Below are 21,764 nucleotides of genomic sequence, written 5' to 3'. Positions count from 1 at the left end.
CCCAGTGGAACCCAGGACCCTGGGATCAAAACCTGAGCCAAAGGCACATGCTTAACAACTGAGCCACCCAGGCAGCCCACAGTGTTTAGTTTTTCACTGAAACTACATTTGTAGTTACTACAGCCTTTGCTCAGAGATTCTGAGAAGCCTGCCCTTTTTAAAGCTTGGAAATACTTAGTTCGTTTTCTCTCCCACATAACAGTGCAAGTGGAATTTAGGACAAACCCTTTAAAAATCAGTCTGGCAGCATATATTAATTTAAAATTTTTTTAATTTAAAAACTTTAAAATTTTGACACTACTCAATATAGATATCCCACATTTGAGAATTTTCTCCTAGGAAATAACTTCATATTCTTTATACATTTATGTAAAAGTTATCATTTGTAATAGTAAAAAATTAGAAGTCACTTAAATGCCTAATAATAAGGGACTGTACCTTCTCTTATGTAACATTTTGGAGCTGCTGAAATTATATTTACAAAATTCTTAGTGAGTGGAAAAAAAGATAAAACATCGGTTAAAGGGGCGCCTGGGTGGCTCAGTGGGTTAAAGCCTCTGCCTTTGGCTCAGGTCATGATCCCAGGGTCCTGGGATTGAGCCCCATATCGGGCTCTCTGCCTAGCAGGGAGCCTGCTTCCTCCTCTCTCTCTGCCTGCCTCTCTGCCTACTTGTGATCTCTGTCTGTCAAATAAAGAAATAAAATTCTAAAAAAAAAAAAATCAGGTAAAAAAGTTCAAAGTGTGATCTAAACTATGTTAAAATGCGTATTTTATTTTATTTTATTTTTAAGATTTTATTTATTTATTTGAGAGAGAGAAACAGTGAGAGAGAGCATGAGCGAGGAGAAGGTCAGAGAGAGAAGCAGACTTCCCGTGGAGCTGGGAGCCCAATGCGGGACTCAATCCCGGGACTCCAGGATCATGACCTGAGCCGAAGGCAGTCGTCCAACCAACTGAGCCACCCAGGCGTCCCTAAAATGCGTATTTTAAAAAGGACTGGAAGGAAATATGCCAAAAAGCTGCTTAGACTAGGGATCATAAGATAGTGGGGTGATGGTCTATTATTATTATTTTCTTCTTTTTCTTTTTTTAAGATTTTATTTATTTATTTGTCAGAGAGAGAGAGGGAGAGGGAGGGAGAGAGAAAACACACAAGCAGGGGCAGCGGGAGAGAGAGAAGAAGGCTTCCTGCTGAGCAGGGAGCCCAATGTGGGACTCTCCATCCCAGGACCCTGGGATCATGACCTGAGCTGGAGGCAGATGCTTAACTGACTGAGCCACCCAGGTGTCTCCTATTATTTTCATCTTATGTTTTCTTACATTTTCTAGATTCTGCAAAGGGCATGTAATATCATCATTGGAAGAAAATAAAAGTTTAGTTTTAGAAATTGAAGAAATCAGGGAACTAAATGTTTGCAAACATAAAAATCTTTTAGTCGAAAGTAATTTTTACAAAAGTAATTTTATAAAAACGTTAAAGGGAATGACATAAAACTTTTTATTTTATTTTATTTGTTTTGTATTAGTACTGGGGCGCCTGGGTGTGTGTGTAAGGGGAAGTAATATGAACCAATGATTATCCCAAATTATTTTCCATTTCTTCTACCTCTCACCAAGAGAAAGATCAAAAAGGAAACAGCAATGTCACAATCAGAGCTCCCTCTCTGAAGCAAGAGTGAACCATGACCTTACCTTTAACCCGTTTCCTAGACATTATTTGTAAGTAGGTCAGGGTTTCACTTAAACCCTCCTTTTCCTCTGTATCCCTTTAGAAGGAGATGTCTATAAAGTCAAGGGCAGATAACCCAAAATTATTTTAGCTCTTATCAAGGTTTAGCTTTCTAAAAAGTTATCATAATTCTTGTATTGAATACCAACCTGTAACTATACCCCAACGCTGATCAGACAGCTTTAGGGGGAAAATGCAAAAACAGTCTTGAGATCCTATTCCTATGGTTCCCTTAACAAATCAGTCCATACAGTCCAAACAGTTCCTTCTGGGATAAGGAAGGATATATGAACAGCAAGGGTTAGAGAGAATAGATCAGGACCCACTCCATCCCGGCTTGTGTCAGTTAGCCTTTACTGGTCTTCTGCTTAGGTCCTAAGAGGCAGTATCCAGATGGAGGTGGGAAGAGGTAACTCCTTACAAAGTAAGACACAGTAGGAAGGCTTCTAGTAAGGCAGTCCTATGGGAAGATGCTTAGGCATGACATTGTTTTTCATACACAAAAAATTATGTTCTCTCCCCCATCTTAATCCCAACAGAGGAACCCACCAGAAAGATTCTTCTCTGGATCTCCTAAAAGAACAAGGAAAAAAAAAAAAGAAAGAAAGAAAAAAGAAAGAAAAATTTGGGGAGCCTGGGTGGCTTAGTCCATTAAGCATTTGACTTCAGCTCAAGTCATGATCCCAGGGTCCTGGGATAGAGTCCCGCACCAGGCTGCCTGCTCAGTGGGCGGTCTGCTTCTCCCTTCCCCTCTTCCTGCCTCTCCTCCTGCTTGTGTGTGCTCACTCTCTCACAAATAAATAAGTAAATAAATAGTTTTCAAAACAAAAAAAAAACCCTAAAGGACAGATCTTGTTAAGAATATCCAAAAGGGACTGACTAGAAGGGGTTGCCCCCCTCATAAGGGGCCGGAGGTCGTGACATTCTAGATGTTCACCATCACAGAGCTTTGACTGCCCAACCCAAGGAACGGTGGCATTCAATAGTGGTCTAATGTAGTCAAATGACAAATGGACCAGTCTTGCTCCTTGGCTCCTAGTATTAACCCATTAACATTGAGGGCGGCGGAGACAGGTCCCCTCTGGGCTCAGCTTTCAAATCATAGTCTCCTGCACAGCCATTATGCTTTTCTATAATTTGGGCCCGCCCCTGGCATGGGAAGCAGGTATTGACCTGGCATAAGGACCAAGTCAGACACGTGGACTGGCAAGGTAAATAGTAACTCAGAGTAGGAAAATGATTGCCCCACCAAACTGCTGTTCCAGCATAATATATCCAGATGTGAGTCTTGAAGTTTAAGAGCTTTGTGCATAATTGTAGAGGCCCCTGTCTCCTCTCAAGGGATCATAAATAAATCCTCAGCCTGCCTAGATAACCAAGTTGTCCATTTATGAAGCCTATGCCATGGGGTGGAGGGCAAGACAAAGGGTTTTATTTAGCAAAAGTTAGGCCTTGTCTCCAAGTCCATGAGCTGTAACTGCTGGACCTTTGGGAAACTGGTAGCTTTGACCTTTTCTTCTTGTTGGGGCCAAGATCACAGAGCTTCCCTTACCAGATTCAGTTGTAATTTTTTTTCTTGGTTTTCCCGAATTGTGACCATTAATATCCATATCTTGTACCTGACTTTCATTTGTCTTGGAGAAGTCTCATTCAGAGGCTCAGACATCAGAGGAGCAGTCCCACTGAGGACCAGTGATTAAGGCCTGACCATCAGCTAGCTATGTTCAAACTGTCAGTTATCCAGAAAGCCCTTGATATCAGGCAGCCAGAAAGGCTGAAGAACCAAAGGATTCCTGGGCACACAGCTGCTTGCCTGTGCACTGGGGACAGTGATGGGGGTGGGTGGGGTGGGTGGATGGGTGGTGGGGTGGGGGATGGTGGGGAGCATGGGGGGAGGGTTGCAGGGTAGGACCTTGAGTACTTCCTGGTGTAGAGATCAACCTGCATGGTACAGTACACAGGATGCATGGCTCCTCCTGCCCAAGGTTTCAAAACTGATTTCAGGTAACATAACAGGATCCTAATTCCTAAATTTTCCACTTTCGGTTTTTAAAGGCTAGGATCCGGGCACCTGGGAGGCTCAGCTGGTTAAGTGCCTTCGGCTCAGGTCGTGATCCTGGAGTCCAGGGGATGGAGCCCAACATCAGGCTCCCTGTTCAGTGGGGAGTCTGCTTCTCCTTCTCTCTCTGTGCTTCTCCCCCTGCTCATGTTCTCTTGCACTCTCTCTCTCTCTCTCAAATAAATAAATAAAATCTTTAAAAAAAAAAAAGGCTAGGATCTTCAGTGGGAATTGGGACTTTTTTTTTTAAGATTTTATTTACTTATTTGACAGAGAGAAAAATTACAAGTAGAGCAGCAGGCAGAGAGAGGGGGGAAGCAGGCTCCCTGCCAAGCAGAGAGCCCGATGCGGGGTTTGATCCTAGGACCCTGAGCTCATGACCTGAGTTGAAGGCAAAATGCTTAACCCACTGAGCCACCCAGGTTCCCCAGGAATTGGGAGTTTTGTTTGATTTTTTTTCTTCTACCTAGATACCTAACTTCTCCAGACCACAAAGCCAGTGTATATTATTGTCCTGGTCACCTTCTGACACTCTTATGTTGCAGCTGCTGGAATTCTGGAAGTGAGCATTATAACTGTTCATCAGACCCATTCCCAGATGCTCCAGGAAGGGAGCAAAATAGGAGCCACCAGCCCCTCCATCTTTCACTGGCTGAATGCCAAAATCCTTCACACTACCCGTTTCTGTGTACTGCAGGTAGAAGTAGCCACAGTCGACTGCCCCATGCACCTGGGCGCAGAAGCCCAAACAAGAATCCTGTGTTAGGTGTAGGAGCAATTGGCCTCTAGCTGGTTAGTATCCATGTTAGCCAAAGAGATTTCCTGCATTTTCATTCGTAAACCATGGCGGAGAGGGTGCACCTACTACTCAAAACAGCACAGGCAGCAAGTCAGGCTCTCTCAAGTCGGGCTCTCTCCGGCTCGCTGCGGCTGTGGCAGGGCCTGGAGGCCTATTAAGGCCGTGTCCCCGGCGCCTGGGTGGCTCAGTGGGTTAAGCCGCTGCCTTCAGCTCAGGTCATGATCTCAGGGTCCTGAGATCGAGCCCCTCATCGGGCTCCTTGCTCAGCGGGGAGCCTGCTTCTCTCTCTGCCTCTGTCTGCTTGTGATCTCTGTCTCTCTCTCTCTCTCTGTCAAATAAATAAATAAATAAAATCTTTAAAAAAAAAAAGGCCATTTCCCCGGGCGGCGGGCGCAGGGGGAATCTGCGGTGTTGAGGCATCCAGCAGCCAGCGGCATCTGCCCAGAAACCCCAAGCCTTTCAGTTTCTTCTGGCGGTGCTGAGGCATCCAGCAGCCAGCGGCATCTGCCCGGGAACCCCAAGCCTTTCAGTTTCTTCTGGTGGTGCTGAGGCATCCAGCAGCCAGCGGCATCTGCCCGGGAACCCCAAGCCTTTCAGTTTCTTCTGGCGTCTCCCAGAGTCTGGGACTTTGAGCTCGGGCTGGACCGGGACTCACTGCCAAATGGTCTCTGAGCCTCAGCCAGCAGCCCCCTACAGCTTTTATTTTTTTTAAGTAGTATTTTTAATTTTTATTTTACTAAAAATAAAAGTTTTACCTTTGAAAACACAAGTGGTCATGAAGAAATGCTTATGATTTAAGGTTACGTGCAAAGGGGCCAAAATAGTTAAGATTACTCTTATTACTATTATTATTAGTTAAGATTACTAAGATTACTACTATTTTTTTTTACTATTATTATTATTACTATTTAGTCCAACATCCTAAGCAACTATACTCAGCTCACAGTATATAGTAGGCCCCTGTAAAAGGACATCCAGGCTCCATGCTCAGAGGGGAGTCTGCTCTGCTTCTCTCTCTCTCCCTCTACCCCTCCCCTTGCTCATGCTCACTTGCTCTCTCACTCTCAACAACAACAAAATCTAGATGTGTATTTCCGACTTGGTTTTCATTTAGGTTCTGTCCTACTCCTGCCAAAATATATGCAGAGACTACTTTTGGTAATGCCTCTCCATATCTGACCTAGCCCCTGGTACTCTGCTTTTTTTTTTTTTTTAAGATTTTACTTATTTACTTGAGAGAGAGCATGTGTTTGCAGGAGCACCAGCACAAACAGGCGGGAGGGGCAGAGAGAGAGGGAAAAGCAGGCTCCCCGCTGGACAGGGAGCCAGATATGGTACCTCAGTCCCAGGACCCTGGGATCATGACCTGAGCCCAAGTCTGGAACAAAAATATTTGAAGTTTGAATTAAAGTCACTCTGTGCTTTCACAGGTAACTTTTGAATTCTCCTCCATTTCATGATTTCCAAAGATAGATATAAAATTGATATCCCTTTAGCCAAGAAGATATGAGGTCTGAGATCCTATCCAGGTCAGAGAAACATCTTTCTCTCTCCAAAGCAGATTCTGCACAACCAAAATAGAGATTTAAGCATATACTTCTCTTACCTCTTATCTTACTTGAGATACCCCCCAGTGCCTGCAGGATCAAGTCCAAGCTCTTTAATATGGCTCTCAAGACCCCTCATAATCTGGGGTGCCTGGGTGGCTCAGTGGGTTAAAGCCTCTGCCTTCGGCTCGGGTCATGATCTCAGGGTCCTGGGATTAAGCCCTGCATTGGGCTCTCTGCTCAGTGGAGATCCTGCTTCCTCCTCTCTCTGCCTGCTTCTCTGCCTACTTGTGATCTCTGTCTGTCAAATAAATAAAATCTTAAAAAAAAAAAAAGAACCCTCACAATCTATTGCCATTCTACCTCTCCAACTTTATCTTCCAGTCATCTGCTAACCTTTTTCTTTCTTCCTAACCCGATTTTACATCGAACTACTTTCATTCCTTAAACACGTATTAACTTTTTCCACATTTTATTGATGTATACCATTCATACAATAAGGAGCACCAAACTTAAGTGTACAACTCAGTGGTGGTTTATATAGGTACCCACATGATCAAGATCTAGAACATGACTAAGATCTAGAACATTTCTAGCACTCTAGAAGCCTCCCCATACCACCCTTAGTCCATATCTATACAATTCTGACTTCCATCAATATTCATTTTGCCTGTTCTTTAATTTAAAAAAATGTGCCTTATGTATTCCTTTTTCTTTTCTGTTTTTTTTTTTTTTTTTTTTTTTTTTAAGTAAGCTCTATGCTCAGTGTGGGTCTTGAACTCATGACCCATACACCCCTAGATCAAGAGTTGCATGCTCCACTAACTGAGCCTGCCAGGTGTCCCACCATATGTATTCTTTAAAACACATAGTAGATTTTTATGCTTCCTCTACTGGAAAGTAGGAATGCTGAATATCGGTCATGTGCTAATGTTCTCCCATTCTGCCTCCGTGGCAGATATAACTGAATCACCATTCTTTCTTATCCTATCTAGATTGAGGTTTAGGCTCTTTTCCTAAACTGTGCACCAGTAGCCACTACTTATTATTGAGAGCTGGAACTAGTGAAGCTTTCCTGGACAAGAATGGCCTCTTTCACATGAAATCCTTCATTTCCACCATGTACAACACATTTGATAAGTCATTTAAGTCTTACTGACTTAAATGTCCCTTTTTACTGTTCCTTTTTTGCATGCCTACTCCTGCTTATTTCAAGCTTTCATAATTTCTCACCTGATTTTCTACAATGCCTTACTATTTTCCTGCCTTCAGTTTTGGCTCCTCTATTCTTTTCTACACACTGCTGATTAATCTTTTTTAAATATCCAAATACAATATACTACATCATTCTCCCAGTTAAAACCTTTTAAGGTGCTACGTTTCAGGTTAAGCCTAAGTGGTTAACACGTATTGTAGGCCCCGCCTAACTTGCCAGTGTCATCTCCTGTAACCTGCCCTCCAGGATGTCAGCTGTGCACAGCTTTCTGAAACATGTTCTGCCCTCTTCCTCCTCTAATCTTGAATGGTGTTCTTTCTAACTGGCTAAGTCTCCTTCACTCTTCAAAGGTGTTTCAAGGATATTTATTATAACAACGTTTATTGGTCATTCTTTCCCTAACAAACGATTATTCTCTCCCAGGCAAAACTATCCCTTGTTTGTGGCCTCATAGTACTTTATACATATCCTTATTACGACAATTATCATATTGTATTATTATCTGTTCACATTTCCAAGAGTTCCTAGAGGGAAGAGAGCTTTGCAGCTCCAGAACTCATCACAGTGCATGACATCTTTTTTTACAGGTTAAAAAAATTGTGGTAGAGGGGCCTGCGTAGCTCAGTGGGTTAAAGCCTGTGCCTTCGGCTCAGGTCATGATCCCGGGGTCCTGGGATCGAGCACCACGTTGGGCTCTCTGCTTAGCAGGGAACCTGCTTGTGATCTTTGTCTGTCAAATAAATAAATAAATAAACAAAATCCTAAAAAAAGAAAAACTGCGGTAAAATAAATGTAATGTAAAATTTACTATCTTTATTATTTTCAAGTGTGCGGTTCAGTAGTAGTAAGTATATGCATGTGGTCCTGCAGCTATCACCATCATCTATCTCCAGAACTCTGTTCAGCTTGTGCGATTGAAATTCATACTTATTAACTTCATTCTCCCCTCTCCCTAGCCTCTGGCAACAACCATTCTACTTTCTGTTTATGATTTTGACTTAAGTGCCTTGTAGAAGTGGAATCCCACAGTATTTGTTTCTTCTTTTTTTTTTTTTTTGTGACTGGCTTATTTCATTTGGCACAATGTCATTTGGCACAATGTCTTCAAGGTTTATCCATTGTTGTAGCCTGTGTAGAATTTCCTTCCTTTTTAAGGTCAAACAATATTCCACTGTACGTATATACCACATTCTGCTTATCCATTCATTTGCCAGTGGACAATTGGATTGCTTTCATCGTTTAGTTATTGTGAATATGCCGCTATGCATATGGGTGTACAAATCTCTTTGAGGTTTGCCTAGGTGGCTCAGTCAGTTAAGCGTCTGCTTTTGGCTCAGGTCATGATCCCCACATCGGGCTCCTTGCTCAGCAGGGAGCCTGCTTCTCCCTCTGCCTGAAGTTCCCCCTGCTTGTGCTCTCCTCTCTTGCTCAAATAAATAAATAAAATCTTAAAAAAAAAAAAATCTCTCTTTGAGAAACTGCTTTCAATTCTTTTGAGTATTTGCCCTGAAATGGAATGGCTGGATCATATGGTAATTCTTATTTTATTTTGTTTTCATTTTTTGAAAGATTTAATTTATTTATTTGTCAGAGAGAGTGCACAAGCAGGGAGAGCAGCAGGCAGAGGGAGAAGCATGTTTCCCACTGAGCAAGGAGCCGACGCAAGATGGGATCCCAGGACTCTGGGATCATGACCCTGGGAGCCAAAGGCAGACACTAAATTGACTGAGCCACCCAGGCATTCCTTGGATCATATGGCAATTTTATGTTTAAATTTTTGAGGAACCACCAAACTATATGTGTGTGTGTGTGTGTGTGTGTATACATATGCTATGTTTTCTGCTGTGGCTGCACCATTTTACCTTCCTATCAATAATACACAGGGCTTCCGATTTCTCCACATCCTTGCTGACACTTAGTGTTTTCTATGTTTTGTTTTTCTTTTTCTTTTTTTTTTTTTTAAAGATTTTATTTATTTATTTGACAGAGAGAAATCACAAGTAGGCAGAGAGGCAGGCAGAGAGAGAGAGAGGGAAGCAGGCTCCCTGCTGAGCAGAGAGCCAATGCGGGACTCGATCCCAGGACTCTGAGATCATGACCTGAGCCGAAGGCAGCGGCTTAACCCACTGAGCCACCCAGGCGCCCCTGTTTTGTTTTTCTTTTTGATAGTAGTTGTCCTAACAGATGTGAGGTGTCATCTCATTGTAGTTTTGATTTGCATTTCCCTAATGATGGTGATGTTAAGCATCTTTTCATGTGCTTATTGGCCATTTGTAGATTTTCTTTGGAAAAATGTGTATTCAAGTCCTTTGCCCATTTTTGAATGAGGTTGTATTCTTGTTGTTGAGTTTTAGATCTCTACATATTCTGGATAGTAATCCCTTATCAGAGATAGGATTTGCAAACATTTTCTGACTCCTTGGGTTCCCTTTTTACTCTCTTAATACTGTCTTTTGATGCACAAAAATGTAATTTTTATGAAGTCCAATTGTTCTATATTTTCTTTTGTTGCCTGTGCTTTTGGTGTCATATTCAAAAATTATTTCCAAATCCAGTGTTTTTTTTTTTTTTTAAAGATTTTATTTATCTATTTGACAGAGAGATAGAGAGCACAAGTAAGGAGAGCAGCAGGCAGAGGGAGAGAGAGAAGCAGGCTCTCCGCTGAGCATGGAGCCCAATGTGGGGCTTGATCCCAAGACCCTGCAATCATGACCTGAGCTAAAAGCAGACGCTTAACCAACTGAGCCACCCAGGCACCCCTAAATCCAGTGTTTTTGTCCTATATTTTCATCTAAGAATTTGCCGTTTTAGGTCTTACACTTAGGTCACAGATTTTTTTTTTAAGAAAAAAAAATTTTTTTTTTTTGGACAGAGAGAAGAGTGCAAGCAGGGACATCAGCAGGCAGAGGAGAGGGAGAAGCAGGCTCCCCACTGAGCAGGGAGCCCTATGTAGGACTCGATCCCAGGACCCTGGGATCATGACCTGAGCTGAAGACAGATGTTTAATCGACTGAGCAACCCAGGATCCCTGGTCACAGATTCATTTTTCATTAATTTTTGCTTACGGTGTTAGGTAAAGGTCCATTTTCATCTTTCGTATGTGGATATCCAGTTTTCCCAGAACCATTTGTTGAAAACCTTGCCTCTTCCCCACTGATGAATGGTCTTAGCACCTTTGTCAAATATCATTTGACCATATAGGTGAGGGCTTATTTCTGGACAGAGTGCGTGGTATTTTATAGGATCCAAAGATGAATCAGATTATCCTAATGCACTAGAGTTGGTCATAGGGAGTTGGATCTCATTTTTATTTTAGACAAAAAAGAAGAGATGATTTTAGAGGGAGGTAAAATAGCCAACTTAAAAAGAGTTCAAGTCAGAATTATAGATTCTGGTAATCTAGTTCACATCCTTGTTTTTATATAGGAAGAAAAAAAGGCCTGATGTTACTCTTAAGATCAGAATTATAACAAAAATAAAAAGTTATTATAGAAGATTTCAACTCAGTGAAGGAAGAACTTCTAACATCTAGAATACCCAGATTTGAGAAAGAATGAGCTCTCTATAACTACAGATATTTAAACAGAAGTTGGATGAATACCTGTAAGCTTTGCTATAGAAGGCAGGTCTGATCATTTCTTTGCCTTGCTTGTAAATATTCCATGACTGCCCATTAACTTCAGGATAAGGGCCTGCTTTTAAAAATGGCATATACAGGGGTGCCTGAGTGGCTCAGTGGGTTAAGCCTCTGCCTTCGGATCAGGTCATGGTCTCGGGGTCCTGGGATTGAGCCCCACATCAGGCTCTCTGCTCAGCAGGGAGTCTGCTTCCCTTCCTCTCTCTTTCTGCCTGCCTCTCTGCCTGCTTGTGACCGCTATCTGTCAAATAAATAAATAAAATCTTAAAAAAAAAATGGCATATACAGGGACACCTGGGTGGCTCAGTTGGTAAAGAGTCTGCCTTCAACTCTCGTCATGATCTCAGGGTCCTGGGATCAAATCCCACTTAGGCTTCTTGCTCAGTGGGGAGCTGGCTTCTCCCTCTCTCTGCTGCTCCCCCTGCTTGTGCTAGTGCACTCTCTCTTTTTCTCTCTCTTTGACAAATAAATGAATAAATAAATAAAATGGCACACATAGCCCTTAAGATATGGTCCTAGGTTACCTATATAGCATCATTTCCTGCCATGTATCTATGTTCTTGATATAGCCAACTTTTGTATTGTGAGGTCTGTCCTTTCTAATTGTCAGACCTAACTCAAATTAAAAGAAAAAAAGTCAAAAAACAACCATCTTAAAACACACACACACACACACACACAAAAACACACAGCAGTTTCTAATGCTTCAAGGAAGTAAGCTAAAGGGTGTGGTTGTAGCTTAAAATTCCACACATAGAATTCTCGAAACAAATTAAATAGAATCAATGGGTTGCGAGTATATACATGCGCTAGTGACTATAAGGGCCCATGAAATCCAAATGGGCAGATGAGAACAAACTTTGATTTTCAGAAGAAAAGGAATTAATTTTTGGTGAATGTTACCATATAATATATATTTATTATTATTTTTTTAAGTATGCTATATGCCCAACATGGGGTTTGAACTCACAACCCAAGATCAAGAGTGGCATATTCTGGGGCGCCTGGGTGGCTTGGTGGGTTAAGCCACTGCCTTCAGCTCAGGTCATGATCTCAGGGTCCTGGGATCGAGCCCCACATCGGGCTCTCTGCCCAGCAGGGAGCCTGCTTCCTCCTCTCTCTCTCTGCCTGCCTCTCTGCCTACTTGTGACCTCTCTCTGTCAAATAAATAAATAAAATCTTTAAAAAAAAAAAAAAGAGTGGCATATTCTACCAACTGAGCCAGTCAAGCACCCCTATAATAGACATTTAAACATATTTTAGCTTATTTAATTTTAAGAATGCAAAAAGACAAAAAAATAGATCCTTTACACAATTTTTGAGGTGAAAACATATTACGTTAGGATCTTTGATATTACATGTTATAAATAAGAATCACAAAAGTTTTGAGCTTTGACTATATCTTCTGCTTTACAGATAACTTGGTATGTCAGTAAGTAATTTCTAGGTACTTTCTGTGTGTCAGGATTGTGCTGGGTACTGGGAATACAAACATGAAAAAGGAATAGGACCACATATTAGGGTGATCACATAGGGTGATATGGTTGTTTTGGATGGAGCTCATCATCAGACAAGGTCTATAAAAGGTTAACAACCACTGAAGTCTCTCTCCTTGAAGAAATCAAGTATCTAGGAAAAAAAGGAGGGGAGCTCAGAGAAAACCTTTAGCAGATCAGACCACATCTCTTTCTTGCTTATGAAAGTTCAGTGACTATCCATTAACTACACGAGAAAGCCTGTTTTTTTTTTTGTTTGTTTGTTTCTATGGCATACATAGCCCTCTATGATTTATGCCCTTTATGATCTACTGGCAAATTGACTTGGTTTGAGCAGACTTATCTTTGAGGACTCTTTCTTGTGATTTGATTAACTCACCAGATCACCTGTCTATCCAATATGATTATTTTTGGACTAAGTTTTTCTATCACGTAGGAGGAAAATAGAATATGAATATTGATCCACTGGGCAATTATATTTCTCGTTATATGTGATGATATAAGACTTTAGCTGTAAGCAATTTTCACCTGAGTTTAGATAAAATTGTGCTCCTAGAATTTCTGGACTGGAGGACTAAATTTAGAGACTTAACCACAATTATGATATCTTCCTTGCAAGTATCAGGTATACATCCTCAGTGTTTTTTTTCGGAGCAGTCATTTACTTTCTTATTTCTCAGTAAACTGTTTGGGATTCAATAGAAAGAACACAGGGCTAGTATTCTAGTACTGCCTATGACTTACTGTATAATCCTGGTACTTCAACATCCTATGTCCTAAGTTTCCTCGTTTTTTAAATACAAATAATATTTGTTCTACCTGTACTTTGTGATGATACACAAGATTATAGTTTAATTTTAACTCAATGAGTATGTGAGTATTATAAGGAATACAAATATTAAGTATTTGTACTCAAGCTTGCATTCTGTTGGGGTCAGACTTATAAAAGTAACATGTAGGGATCCATAGGAAGGATGTATTACATTCAGTGGAGGGGGTGTGATCTGGAATATTTAATAAAGGAGATAGGAGTTGAGCCAGGTCTTGAGGAATAGGGAAGGTGGCAGAGTCATTTGGAAGGGTTAAGAACAGAGAGGCACTGGGATTCTCACTCAGTCTAGCCCCAGGTTTTTTTTTTTTTTTTTAATGATTTATTTAGTAGAGACAGAGGGAGAAAGCACAGCTTTCTTGAGGGGGAGAGCTAGGGCAGAGAGAGAGAATCTGAAAGACTCCCCATTGAGAGCAGAGGCAGGGCTGGATCTTGCCATTTGGAGATCATGAATCTAGGATCATGACTTGAGCCAAAATCAAGAGTCAGATGCTTAACTGACTAAGCTACCCGGGTGCCCTGAACCCAGCCTTTATTTTCAGACTATTATCTTCTGCTCACTTCAGACAAAATGATGTTTTCTGAATTAGGCATGTGTCTGGCATGTAGCAGTTGAGCCTCCATGGTCCAGCTACTACCTCTTCCATTAGAGCCACACCCAAGTGGCATTTATCATGCTTTCCTCTGTATGAGCCTGGGCCTTTGTTCATATGCCCTTTTGCTTTTATTGTAGCTTAATAGAACAACCTTCCTTGCTTAATGGTGAACTTTTTGGAGACAGGAATCTGGTACTGAACTCAGTGCTTTGCTCTTATTAAATAATCAGGAAATTTTATTGAATTGAACTTGTTCCAAGGACACTGATATCACTCATGTCGGAAGGACTATGTTGGTATCATCTCAGTGTCTCTATAGGCTTTAACTTTTGTATCCTGCTGTTTTCCTTACACCATCTCTGTGAAGTAGATTTTTTTGCCTTTAAAAACTTACAAATGAGGGGGGCACCTGGGTGGCTCAGTGGGTTAAAGCCTCTGCCTTCAGCTCAGGTCATGATCTCGGGGTCCTGGGATCAAGCCCCACATCGGGCTCTCTGCTCTGCGAGGATCCTGCTTCCTCCTCTCTCTCTGCCTGCCTTTCTGCCTACTTGTGATCTCTGTCTGTCAAATGAATAAATAAAATCTTAAAAAAAAAAAAAAAAACCAACTTACAAATGAGGAAACTCAGAGGATACATTTGCCCAGTCATCCAGCTAAGTTCTGAAGTCAAGCAGGGCTCTTTTGACTTGAGATCCCCTACTCTCTGCACTATACCTGGGCCTTGTGGCATCAGACAAGAAGGGGTAAGATGCACTAATTCTGAGAACTCTCATTCTCTCTTTGTAAATGGGAACAATAGTACTGACCACATGGGATTGTTATGAGGGTTAAATGGGGTAAAATATGTGAAGTCCCCAGCTCAAGGCCTAGCTAGCACTTAGTGGGCAATGCTTGGTCCCTTCTCAAAGCTTCAAATTCAAATGGACATAAACAGATAAATACCCAGTTCTGAGGTGCAGTGGGAAGTAGATGGGACTACACAGGCAGGAATATCTTTCTCCTTGTAACCTCTCATATATTCTATCCTTTGAGACATATTATATGCATTAGGCAGAATTTTGTAAATACTTAAGATTTAACAACCTCCTTCACCATCACATCCACCCATGTTCTACCCTTTTCCTGCCTAGTGTGTGTCAAATGCAAAGGCTGTAGTTGTGTGACTTGTCCAGCTTTGATGTCAGGGTTGGTTGAACAATGTCCTAGGCTGGGGTCTCTAAAAAACAAAACAAAACAAAACAAAACAAAAATTAAGCCATAGATCCTTTCGGATTGTGACTTTAAAATAATTATGCAGAGGAACCTATTAAAAGCAAAGTAAGAATGGGCCCAACGATGGTAGTTAATTGCAAACCCGAGTGAAACTAAAGAAATTAAATTTGAAATCTTCGCGGGGTAGGGAGATGTTCTTGAGACTTTTCTACTGAGCTCCTTAACTCCTAAATAGGCTGCATTTCGAAAAGAATTCCAGCTTTGGTGGGTTGGTGGCAAAGGTGACTAGGTTGGTGTCGACCCCGACTTTCTTCGTCCAGCTCCCTCCCCCTTGATGTTCAGAAGCCCGCGCTAGGCGCCGAAGGTCCACGGAGGCTCCGTCTAAGAACGGTTCGTGTGCCAGGCTACAAAGTGCATGTCCAACATCAGGCTTCCTTGGTGGTGGTGGCGGAGCGGGGGGAAGGACAGTTTCTGGAGCGAGGCGTAGGAGCGGTTTTCTGGCCCTTCTTTTCGCTTGGAGGCCTCGGTAGGGCGGGAGGCCCAGGAGCCCGAACTGAGCGGCGCGGCAGTGCCCGAAACCCCGACCTGCTCAGGCACGCCGGCGTCCCCGTTCTCCCCAGTGGGGCCCCGTCGGGTAGCCTGAGCTCGCGACTCCCACCCGGTGGCCCCGCCCCTCCTGGCGAGCCCGCGATGACTTCGACCCTCCCCCAGCGCTAGAGGACCCGCCCCCTCCTCGCGGACTAACGAGTGTCCTCGCGCGCGCGCGCGCCCCTTTCCTCCGCCGGCGTGTGAGTGTGCTGCCCTCCCACCTCGGCCCCTCCCTATTGTTTCTCGCCGCCGCCACAAGCCTCCAAACGCAGCCCCTCCCCCCATTAGTGTTTACTGCTACCCCCTTCCCTCGCCTCGGTTTAACCGGTACCCTGGGGCCCCCAGAACGAAGGGAGGGGGTACCCCTGAACTCTCTCCTCTGTGTTTCCTCTCCCGGGTCTCCTCCGCGTCTTTCCCCAGCCCAACTCTCGGAGGTCAGGACTCCATTCAAGACTCTGTCCGTTCCTCCCCTCCCCCCTTCCCTGGCTCCCTCTCGGCCCCCTCCCCTCAGCGGGTCCTCCTTTTTCTCTCCCTCTCCCTCCTCCTCCCCCACCCCATCCCTTCCCCCCCACAATGCAGTTCGCGGCGCGGCGGACATGGCGGTGGAGTCCTGAGCTCGTCGTGTCCCGGCCTCCAGCGGCGGCGGCAGTGACGGCGGCGGCGGCGGCGGCAGCGGGAGGCGGCGGGGGGAGCGGGAGCCACTGAGATGAGGAGGCGCCGCGCGCGCCTGTAGCTCGCGGGCCTCGCAGGTACGGAGGTTCCGGCCGCGCCGCAGCGCCGGGCGCCGAGGGGGTGTGCTTCGGAAAGGCCAGGCGGCCCCCTGTTCGCCCTCCTCAGGTGCGGAGCCTCGCAGGTGTCCGGGGCCCGGCCCGAGCGTGTCTCAGCCACCCCCTTGGGGCCTGACACTTCTTTCTTTGCAGGAATGGACTTCGGGTGTCCCAGGGGAAGGCTGAGATAAGGGAGGTAGGGGCGGCGGCCTGGCGGCCTGAGGAGGGCATTGGGGCGCTTTGAGGGCCGAACTTCACAGAGAGGCTGAGATTCTCGGTTCCGGGCCGAAACCTGTAGACCCGGGAGGCGGATTTTGAGTTAACGGGATTGATGTGAGCATTCTCTTGGGTCCAGTACGATTCTCTGTCATGTATGCCTTTTCTTTCATCCCCCCCCTCCCCGCCTCCGTTAGACACAGATGTCCATATATAACAGGCAAATATAAACACTCATATAATACATAATAAAGGTTTTCTCCGGGCTCACCCTTGTCGAGAGGAGAGAAGGCAGAGATGTCTGTGAATTTCATTTCTTGCTCGCCCGCCTTCTCTCTCCCCCGCCCCCCAGTCGAATGTTGGTAATGAACGCTTTTGACGTGGGAAACTGAGATTCGTATTTGTAAACAGACAGCACTAGCCGTGTGTGTTGCACGCCTCCGCGAGAGGTTTCAGGTCCTTTTGGTATCCGGATCGCAAAAGAATGAGATATTTGGACGTGAAAGAAGCACATCGTCCAGATTTCTAGTCATACCTGAATGGGATGAATTACTATTATTTTAGGAACGTTGATTGAACATTTTCTTTTCGTAAATTTATCCGATCTTTAATCAGATGAATTTTGAAACTTGTGTGAGATCTTGTTTCGGTATACCATGTTTTTTCATTTTGATGTATTTTGGATACAAAAGTAGTTCCTGACACATGTGACATTCTACTTGGTTTTGTGATCTTTTTAGTGTCTAGAAACGCAATTCATATTGTTTTGTTGGCGTGCATTTAGTAATTAGCTGTAGTGGATCAGATTACCTTTTGTTTCCAAAAGGCCCCTCTCCCCCGCCAAGTCTTGTAGTAGCGAACTGTGTAACACTTGGTGAAACAGAACATATCCTGTTTCTAAAGTAATGAGAACTATTAGCTAATAAAACTGGGTGATCCCAACTAGATACGACAATTTAGAGAGAGTACTATACTAGGGTCGTGAATTGTGGAATGCTTTAAAAAAAATTGACTTTTTTGTTCTTGGTGTCAGTCAACATGTTCTGTATATGAGTACATTGTACGCTGGAATTTTCTTTAGGCTCAGCACCCTTGTAAGGCGTCCTTAAAAATTGCTGCACATTGCATCCTAGTACTTATTAGTCACAACTTGTAAAATTTTGAAATTGCTTCATTTAGAATGCTGTGCTTTAAAAATAATGAATTCACTAGTGTCTAGTCTGCTGTGATGCTTTTATAAACAAATTTTAAAAGTGTTCTTAAAAACCACATACTTTGGGGACAATAAGCATTTTATGCTTTAAAATTTTATGTATTTTATGCTTTAAAATGTAATTGTTAATATAAACAAAAGAAAGTTGCTTTGAAAGAGAGCTCTTTTCGGTAAGTCTTCCTATTTGCAATTTTTAATTTGACTAGTGTGGAAAATGAAAATTAAAGTTTCCTTGAAATAATACAGAGGAGGAAGTGAAAGTTATTGACATTCAATGTTTTAAATGTAGCAAATGTCTGAATACAAAGAGAAAAGGTCTTTTCATTGTCCTAGGTCAGGTTGTTATCAGTTACAGATAAATTTACAGGATGTTATCATGTACGTAAGTTTAGTTCAATTTCGTAATTCCTAAATCACACAGATTCACATTTATTTTTAGTTCATTTAACTAGAACAGTAGTGTCTGTTATAATTTTAGACCCTTTAAAATAAAAATTTATAATAGCAATTATAAATATTTCTGATTAATAGAAAGTTGTTTAAGGAGAATTTTTATTAGTTCTCAGAGCAGGTTCAGTTTAGTAAGTAGAGAAACTTTTTTTTGACCTCAGGGTTAACCTTGACATGAATAATCATCAATTATGTTGTGTTCCATTTTTGTTTTGTTTTGTTTTGTTTTAATGTTGTGTTCTTTATACAATGTCAAATCAGGATCTGTGGGTAGAGAAAGTTTTTTGAATTTATTTTCTACAGATAGTGTCTGTTTTCAGGCAATAAATAAGACTTACTTATAAATGCTGATGCTGTAAAATTTGTTTATCCTTAAAAAGAACAAACCATTTTGATATAACAATTAAGTGAGATGTGTTATTTTCGAAAGTAAACTACAAATACTGGAATCCATAAAATAATATTACAAAATTCAGTGAAAGTCATGACTGTAGATAGAAGTATGTCCTAAGGAAGAACAGTTCTTAAAGACCTAAAACAAGGAGAAAACACTGTAGTTTAAAGCAGAATAGGTGATAGGTAGATTTTTTTTCTTCTTAATCTAAGAGGAATTAAGATGGTTTAAACTGAACTAAGTGAATTAAGAAGGTTTACACTAAACTAAGTTTTAATTCTAGAATTCTAGATAATTGTGTAATTTGGGGAAATGTTTAAAAACCAGCATATGTCCCCAAGCATTTTTTACAGATCCAAAAAGAAAAGTTATATAAATGCAAAGCTGAACAGTTTAGATATTTTCCCCTAAAGTGATAGATTTATTTTGTATAATGTGTTATGGTTTCCAAATTGTTCTCAACATTAATTCATTGAGTGTCCATAATTATCCTGAGTTAAGGGGGAGAGAAAGGGGAACTGAATTTGAGTAACTTTTTACCAGGCATTGTGCTAGACATGTTTATTTTTTTACACTTTTAACAACCTTATGGAACCTTTTTTGTAGTTGAGTTCAGTCTCTGCTGAAGATCGTAGAGTCAGATTTGGAACAGCTCAGTGTGTTCTTCCTATTATATATGCCTTGTTGCTTTCCAGATGTATCAAGTAGTCTCAGTTTTGTAGGATGGACTGCCTAGGGTTACTCATTCACTGATCATTTAATCATTTATCAAACATTTGCATTTGTACATTATCCTAGACACTGGTAGGTTTTAGAGACACAGAATTATTGAAGACAGTCTCTCGCTTCAGGGAACTGAGTCTGCATATAATATAGATAAATTACAGCACACTGGATCATGATAGGTCAGAGGGAAGAGGCTGCTCTTGAGAGGGCATTGGGGCGCTACTTGAAAGATGAGTAGGAGTTTGCCAGGTAAAAAAGGGGGATATAGTCTGGAGGCTGGTCCAGAACTAAGGAATAACCTATGCAAAGATGTTAAGTTGTTAAGGGCTCAGAATAGGAAGAGTGAGAAATTCAGTGTGGCAGGAGTTGAGGATATATGGATAGAGTGGTGAGCGAAATGGTTGGAAATAGAGAGTGAAGGTTACTGCGTATGTTAAGGCCTTTGGATTTTTATTTTGTTACACAAGATCACCAAGTGAGATAGTATTCGAGTTGTGATTACAAGTGTGTTTTCTGACTCCTAGTTTAGTATTTCTTTCTCTTCGGCTTCCTTACCAACAGAGTTAACCCATTTTTGGTGGATGGTCAAGCACTCTTTTTCATGATATTCTTTTCTCCTCTTTCCAGTAGTTGCTGTATTTCAGATTAGTTTTTGAGGATCCCGAATGTTAAATTTCTTAGAAGATTTTAAAAAAAATTTTATTTATTTATTTGACAGAGAGAGAGAGAGAGAGAGAGAATCACAAGTAGGCGAGGTGGGGGGTGGAAGGGCGCGGGGAGGCAGGATCTGTGCGGAGCAGAGAGCCTGACGTGGGGCTCCATACCAGGACTCTGAGATCATGACCTGAGCCGAAGACAGAGGCTTAACCCACTGAGCCACCCAGGCGCCCCTTAGAAGATTCTTTTGAGATAAAAATACCTCTGGAGGTAATCACTTGTTATAGTTACTTAGGAAGTTTTTTCATTCTTTAATTTGGGTTGGTTGACTAATTTCTAGTTTAGCATTAGAAAGAAATAGGATGAGGGCTTGGGGAGTGTGGGCTTCCTGCAAGCTCTGTGTTCGTCAGCAAGCATGAGCAAAGGGCTCATCCTTGCACAAAGCAACCTGTACTTTCAAGAAGAAATTGGTGTAAGTCACATAATAGTCTGGTAGTTTAATTTATTTATTTGCAAAGATTTTAATTTTCAATAATCTCTATACCTAATGAGGGACTCAAAGTCAGAACCCTGAGATCAAGAGTTGCATATTCCACTTGACTGAGCCAGCCAGATCCCCCAATAGTCTGGTAGTTTTAGGTGGGTATTTGATTTACAGTGATGATAGATAACTTACTGCAATTTTTACGAGGTGTAATTTCTTTCTAAAGATCTTAAGTCTTAACTCAGTCTTCAACAACCCTTTTGTATTATCCTCATTTACAGGTGAGGAAAGAGGTACAGAAGGGCTAAGTATCTTGGACAAGATTTCATAGCTAGTTCGCTGCAGACTTAGTATTTGAACTCAGTGTTCAGGGTGTCTGAGTCTGCAGTTAGAGCTCTTAACCACTACATTATGTTGTACCCCAGGCTTGGGTTGTCAAAATTGAGCATGCAGAGGGTGTTAAGTTCAGCACAGTTACATGGGTTGTCAAAAAGTACATTTTTAAGGGGTGCCTGGGTGGCTCAGTGGGTTAAAGCCTCTGCTTTTGGCTCAGGTCATGATCTCAGGGTCCTGGGATCAGGCCCCTCATCAGGCTCTCTGCTCAGCAGGGAGCCTGCTTCTGTTTCCTCCTCTCTTTCTGCCTGCCTCTCTGCCTACTTGTGATCTTTGTCTGTCAAATAAATAAATAAAATCTTAAAAAAAAATACATTTTTAAGAAAAAAATATATTTTAAGAATGTAAAGTGTGTGGGCGCCTGGGTGGCTCAGTGGGTTAAGCCGCTGCCTTCGGCTCAGGTCATGATCTCAGGGTCCTGGGATCGAGTCCCACATCGGGCTCTCTGCTCAGCAGGGGCCTGCTTCCCTTCCCTCTCTCTCTGCCTGCCTCTCTGCCTACTGTGATCTCTTTCTGTCAAATAAATAAATAAAATCTTTAAAAAAAAGAATGTAAAGTGTGAATTATACATAATAGTGAAATCTGCTTGCATTCTGTCAGTCTTTCCTGCACATTGTAGTTTAAATAATTGTCATTAAAATTGCTCAGTCAGGGGCACCAGGCTGACTCAGTTGGAAGAGCATGCTGTTCTTGGTCTTAGGGTCATGGATTAGATCTCCATGTTTGGGGTGGAGATTACCTAAATAAGTAAACTA

At 42.3% G+C, this 21,764-nt stretch overlaps 1 protein-coding gene and 1 pseudogene across 8 annotated transcripts in view; one reads left to right on the top strand and one right to left on the bottom strand.

Moving 5' to 3' along the window:
• The window catches only part of TUT4 (terminal uridylyl transferase 4), a 204,204-nt gene that overhangs the window by 58,160 nt on the left and 124,280 nt on the right, over nt 1-21,764 (top strand). For 7 of the 8 annotated variants that reach the window (XM_044238238.1, XM_044238237.1, XM_044238239.1 and 4 more), the window contains exon 1: nt 16,365-16,458. The exons of the other annotated variant lie outside the window; for it this stretch is intronic. The gene's annotated coding sequence lies outside the window, so the exon portion shown is untranslated. Of the gene's footprint in view, nt 1-16,364; nt 16,459-21,764 lie in introns of those variants that run through there. 8 annotated transcript variants of the gene reach the window in all.
• On the bottom strand, nt 4,308-4,617 carry LOC122899118 (annotated as a pseudogene).

The sequence above is a fragment of the Neovison vison genome, chromosome 2, assembly GCF_020171115.1.
Source record: "Neovison vison isolate M4711 chromosome 2, ASM_NN_V1, whole genome shotgun sequence".
NCBI classification, from domain to species: Eukaryota; Metazoa; Chordata; class Mammalia; order Carnivora; family Mustelidae; genus Neogale; species Neogale vison.
Note: the sequence above shows the minus strand (reverse complement) of the source record. Positions and strands in the feature narration are given on the sequence as shown.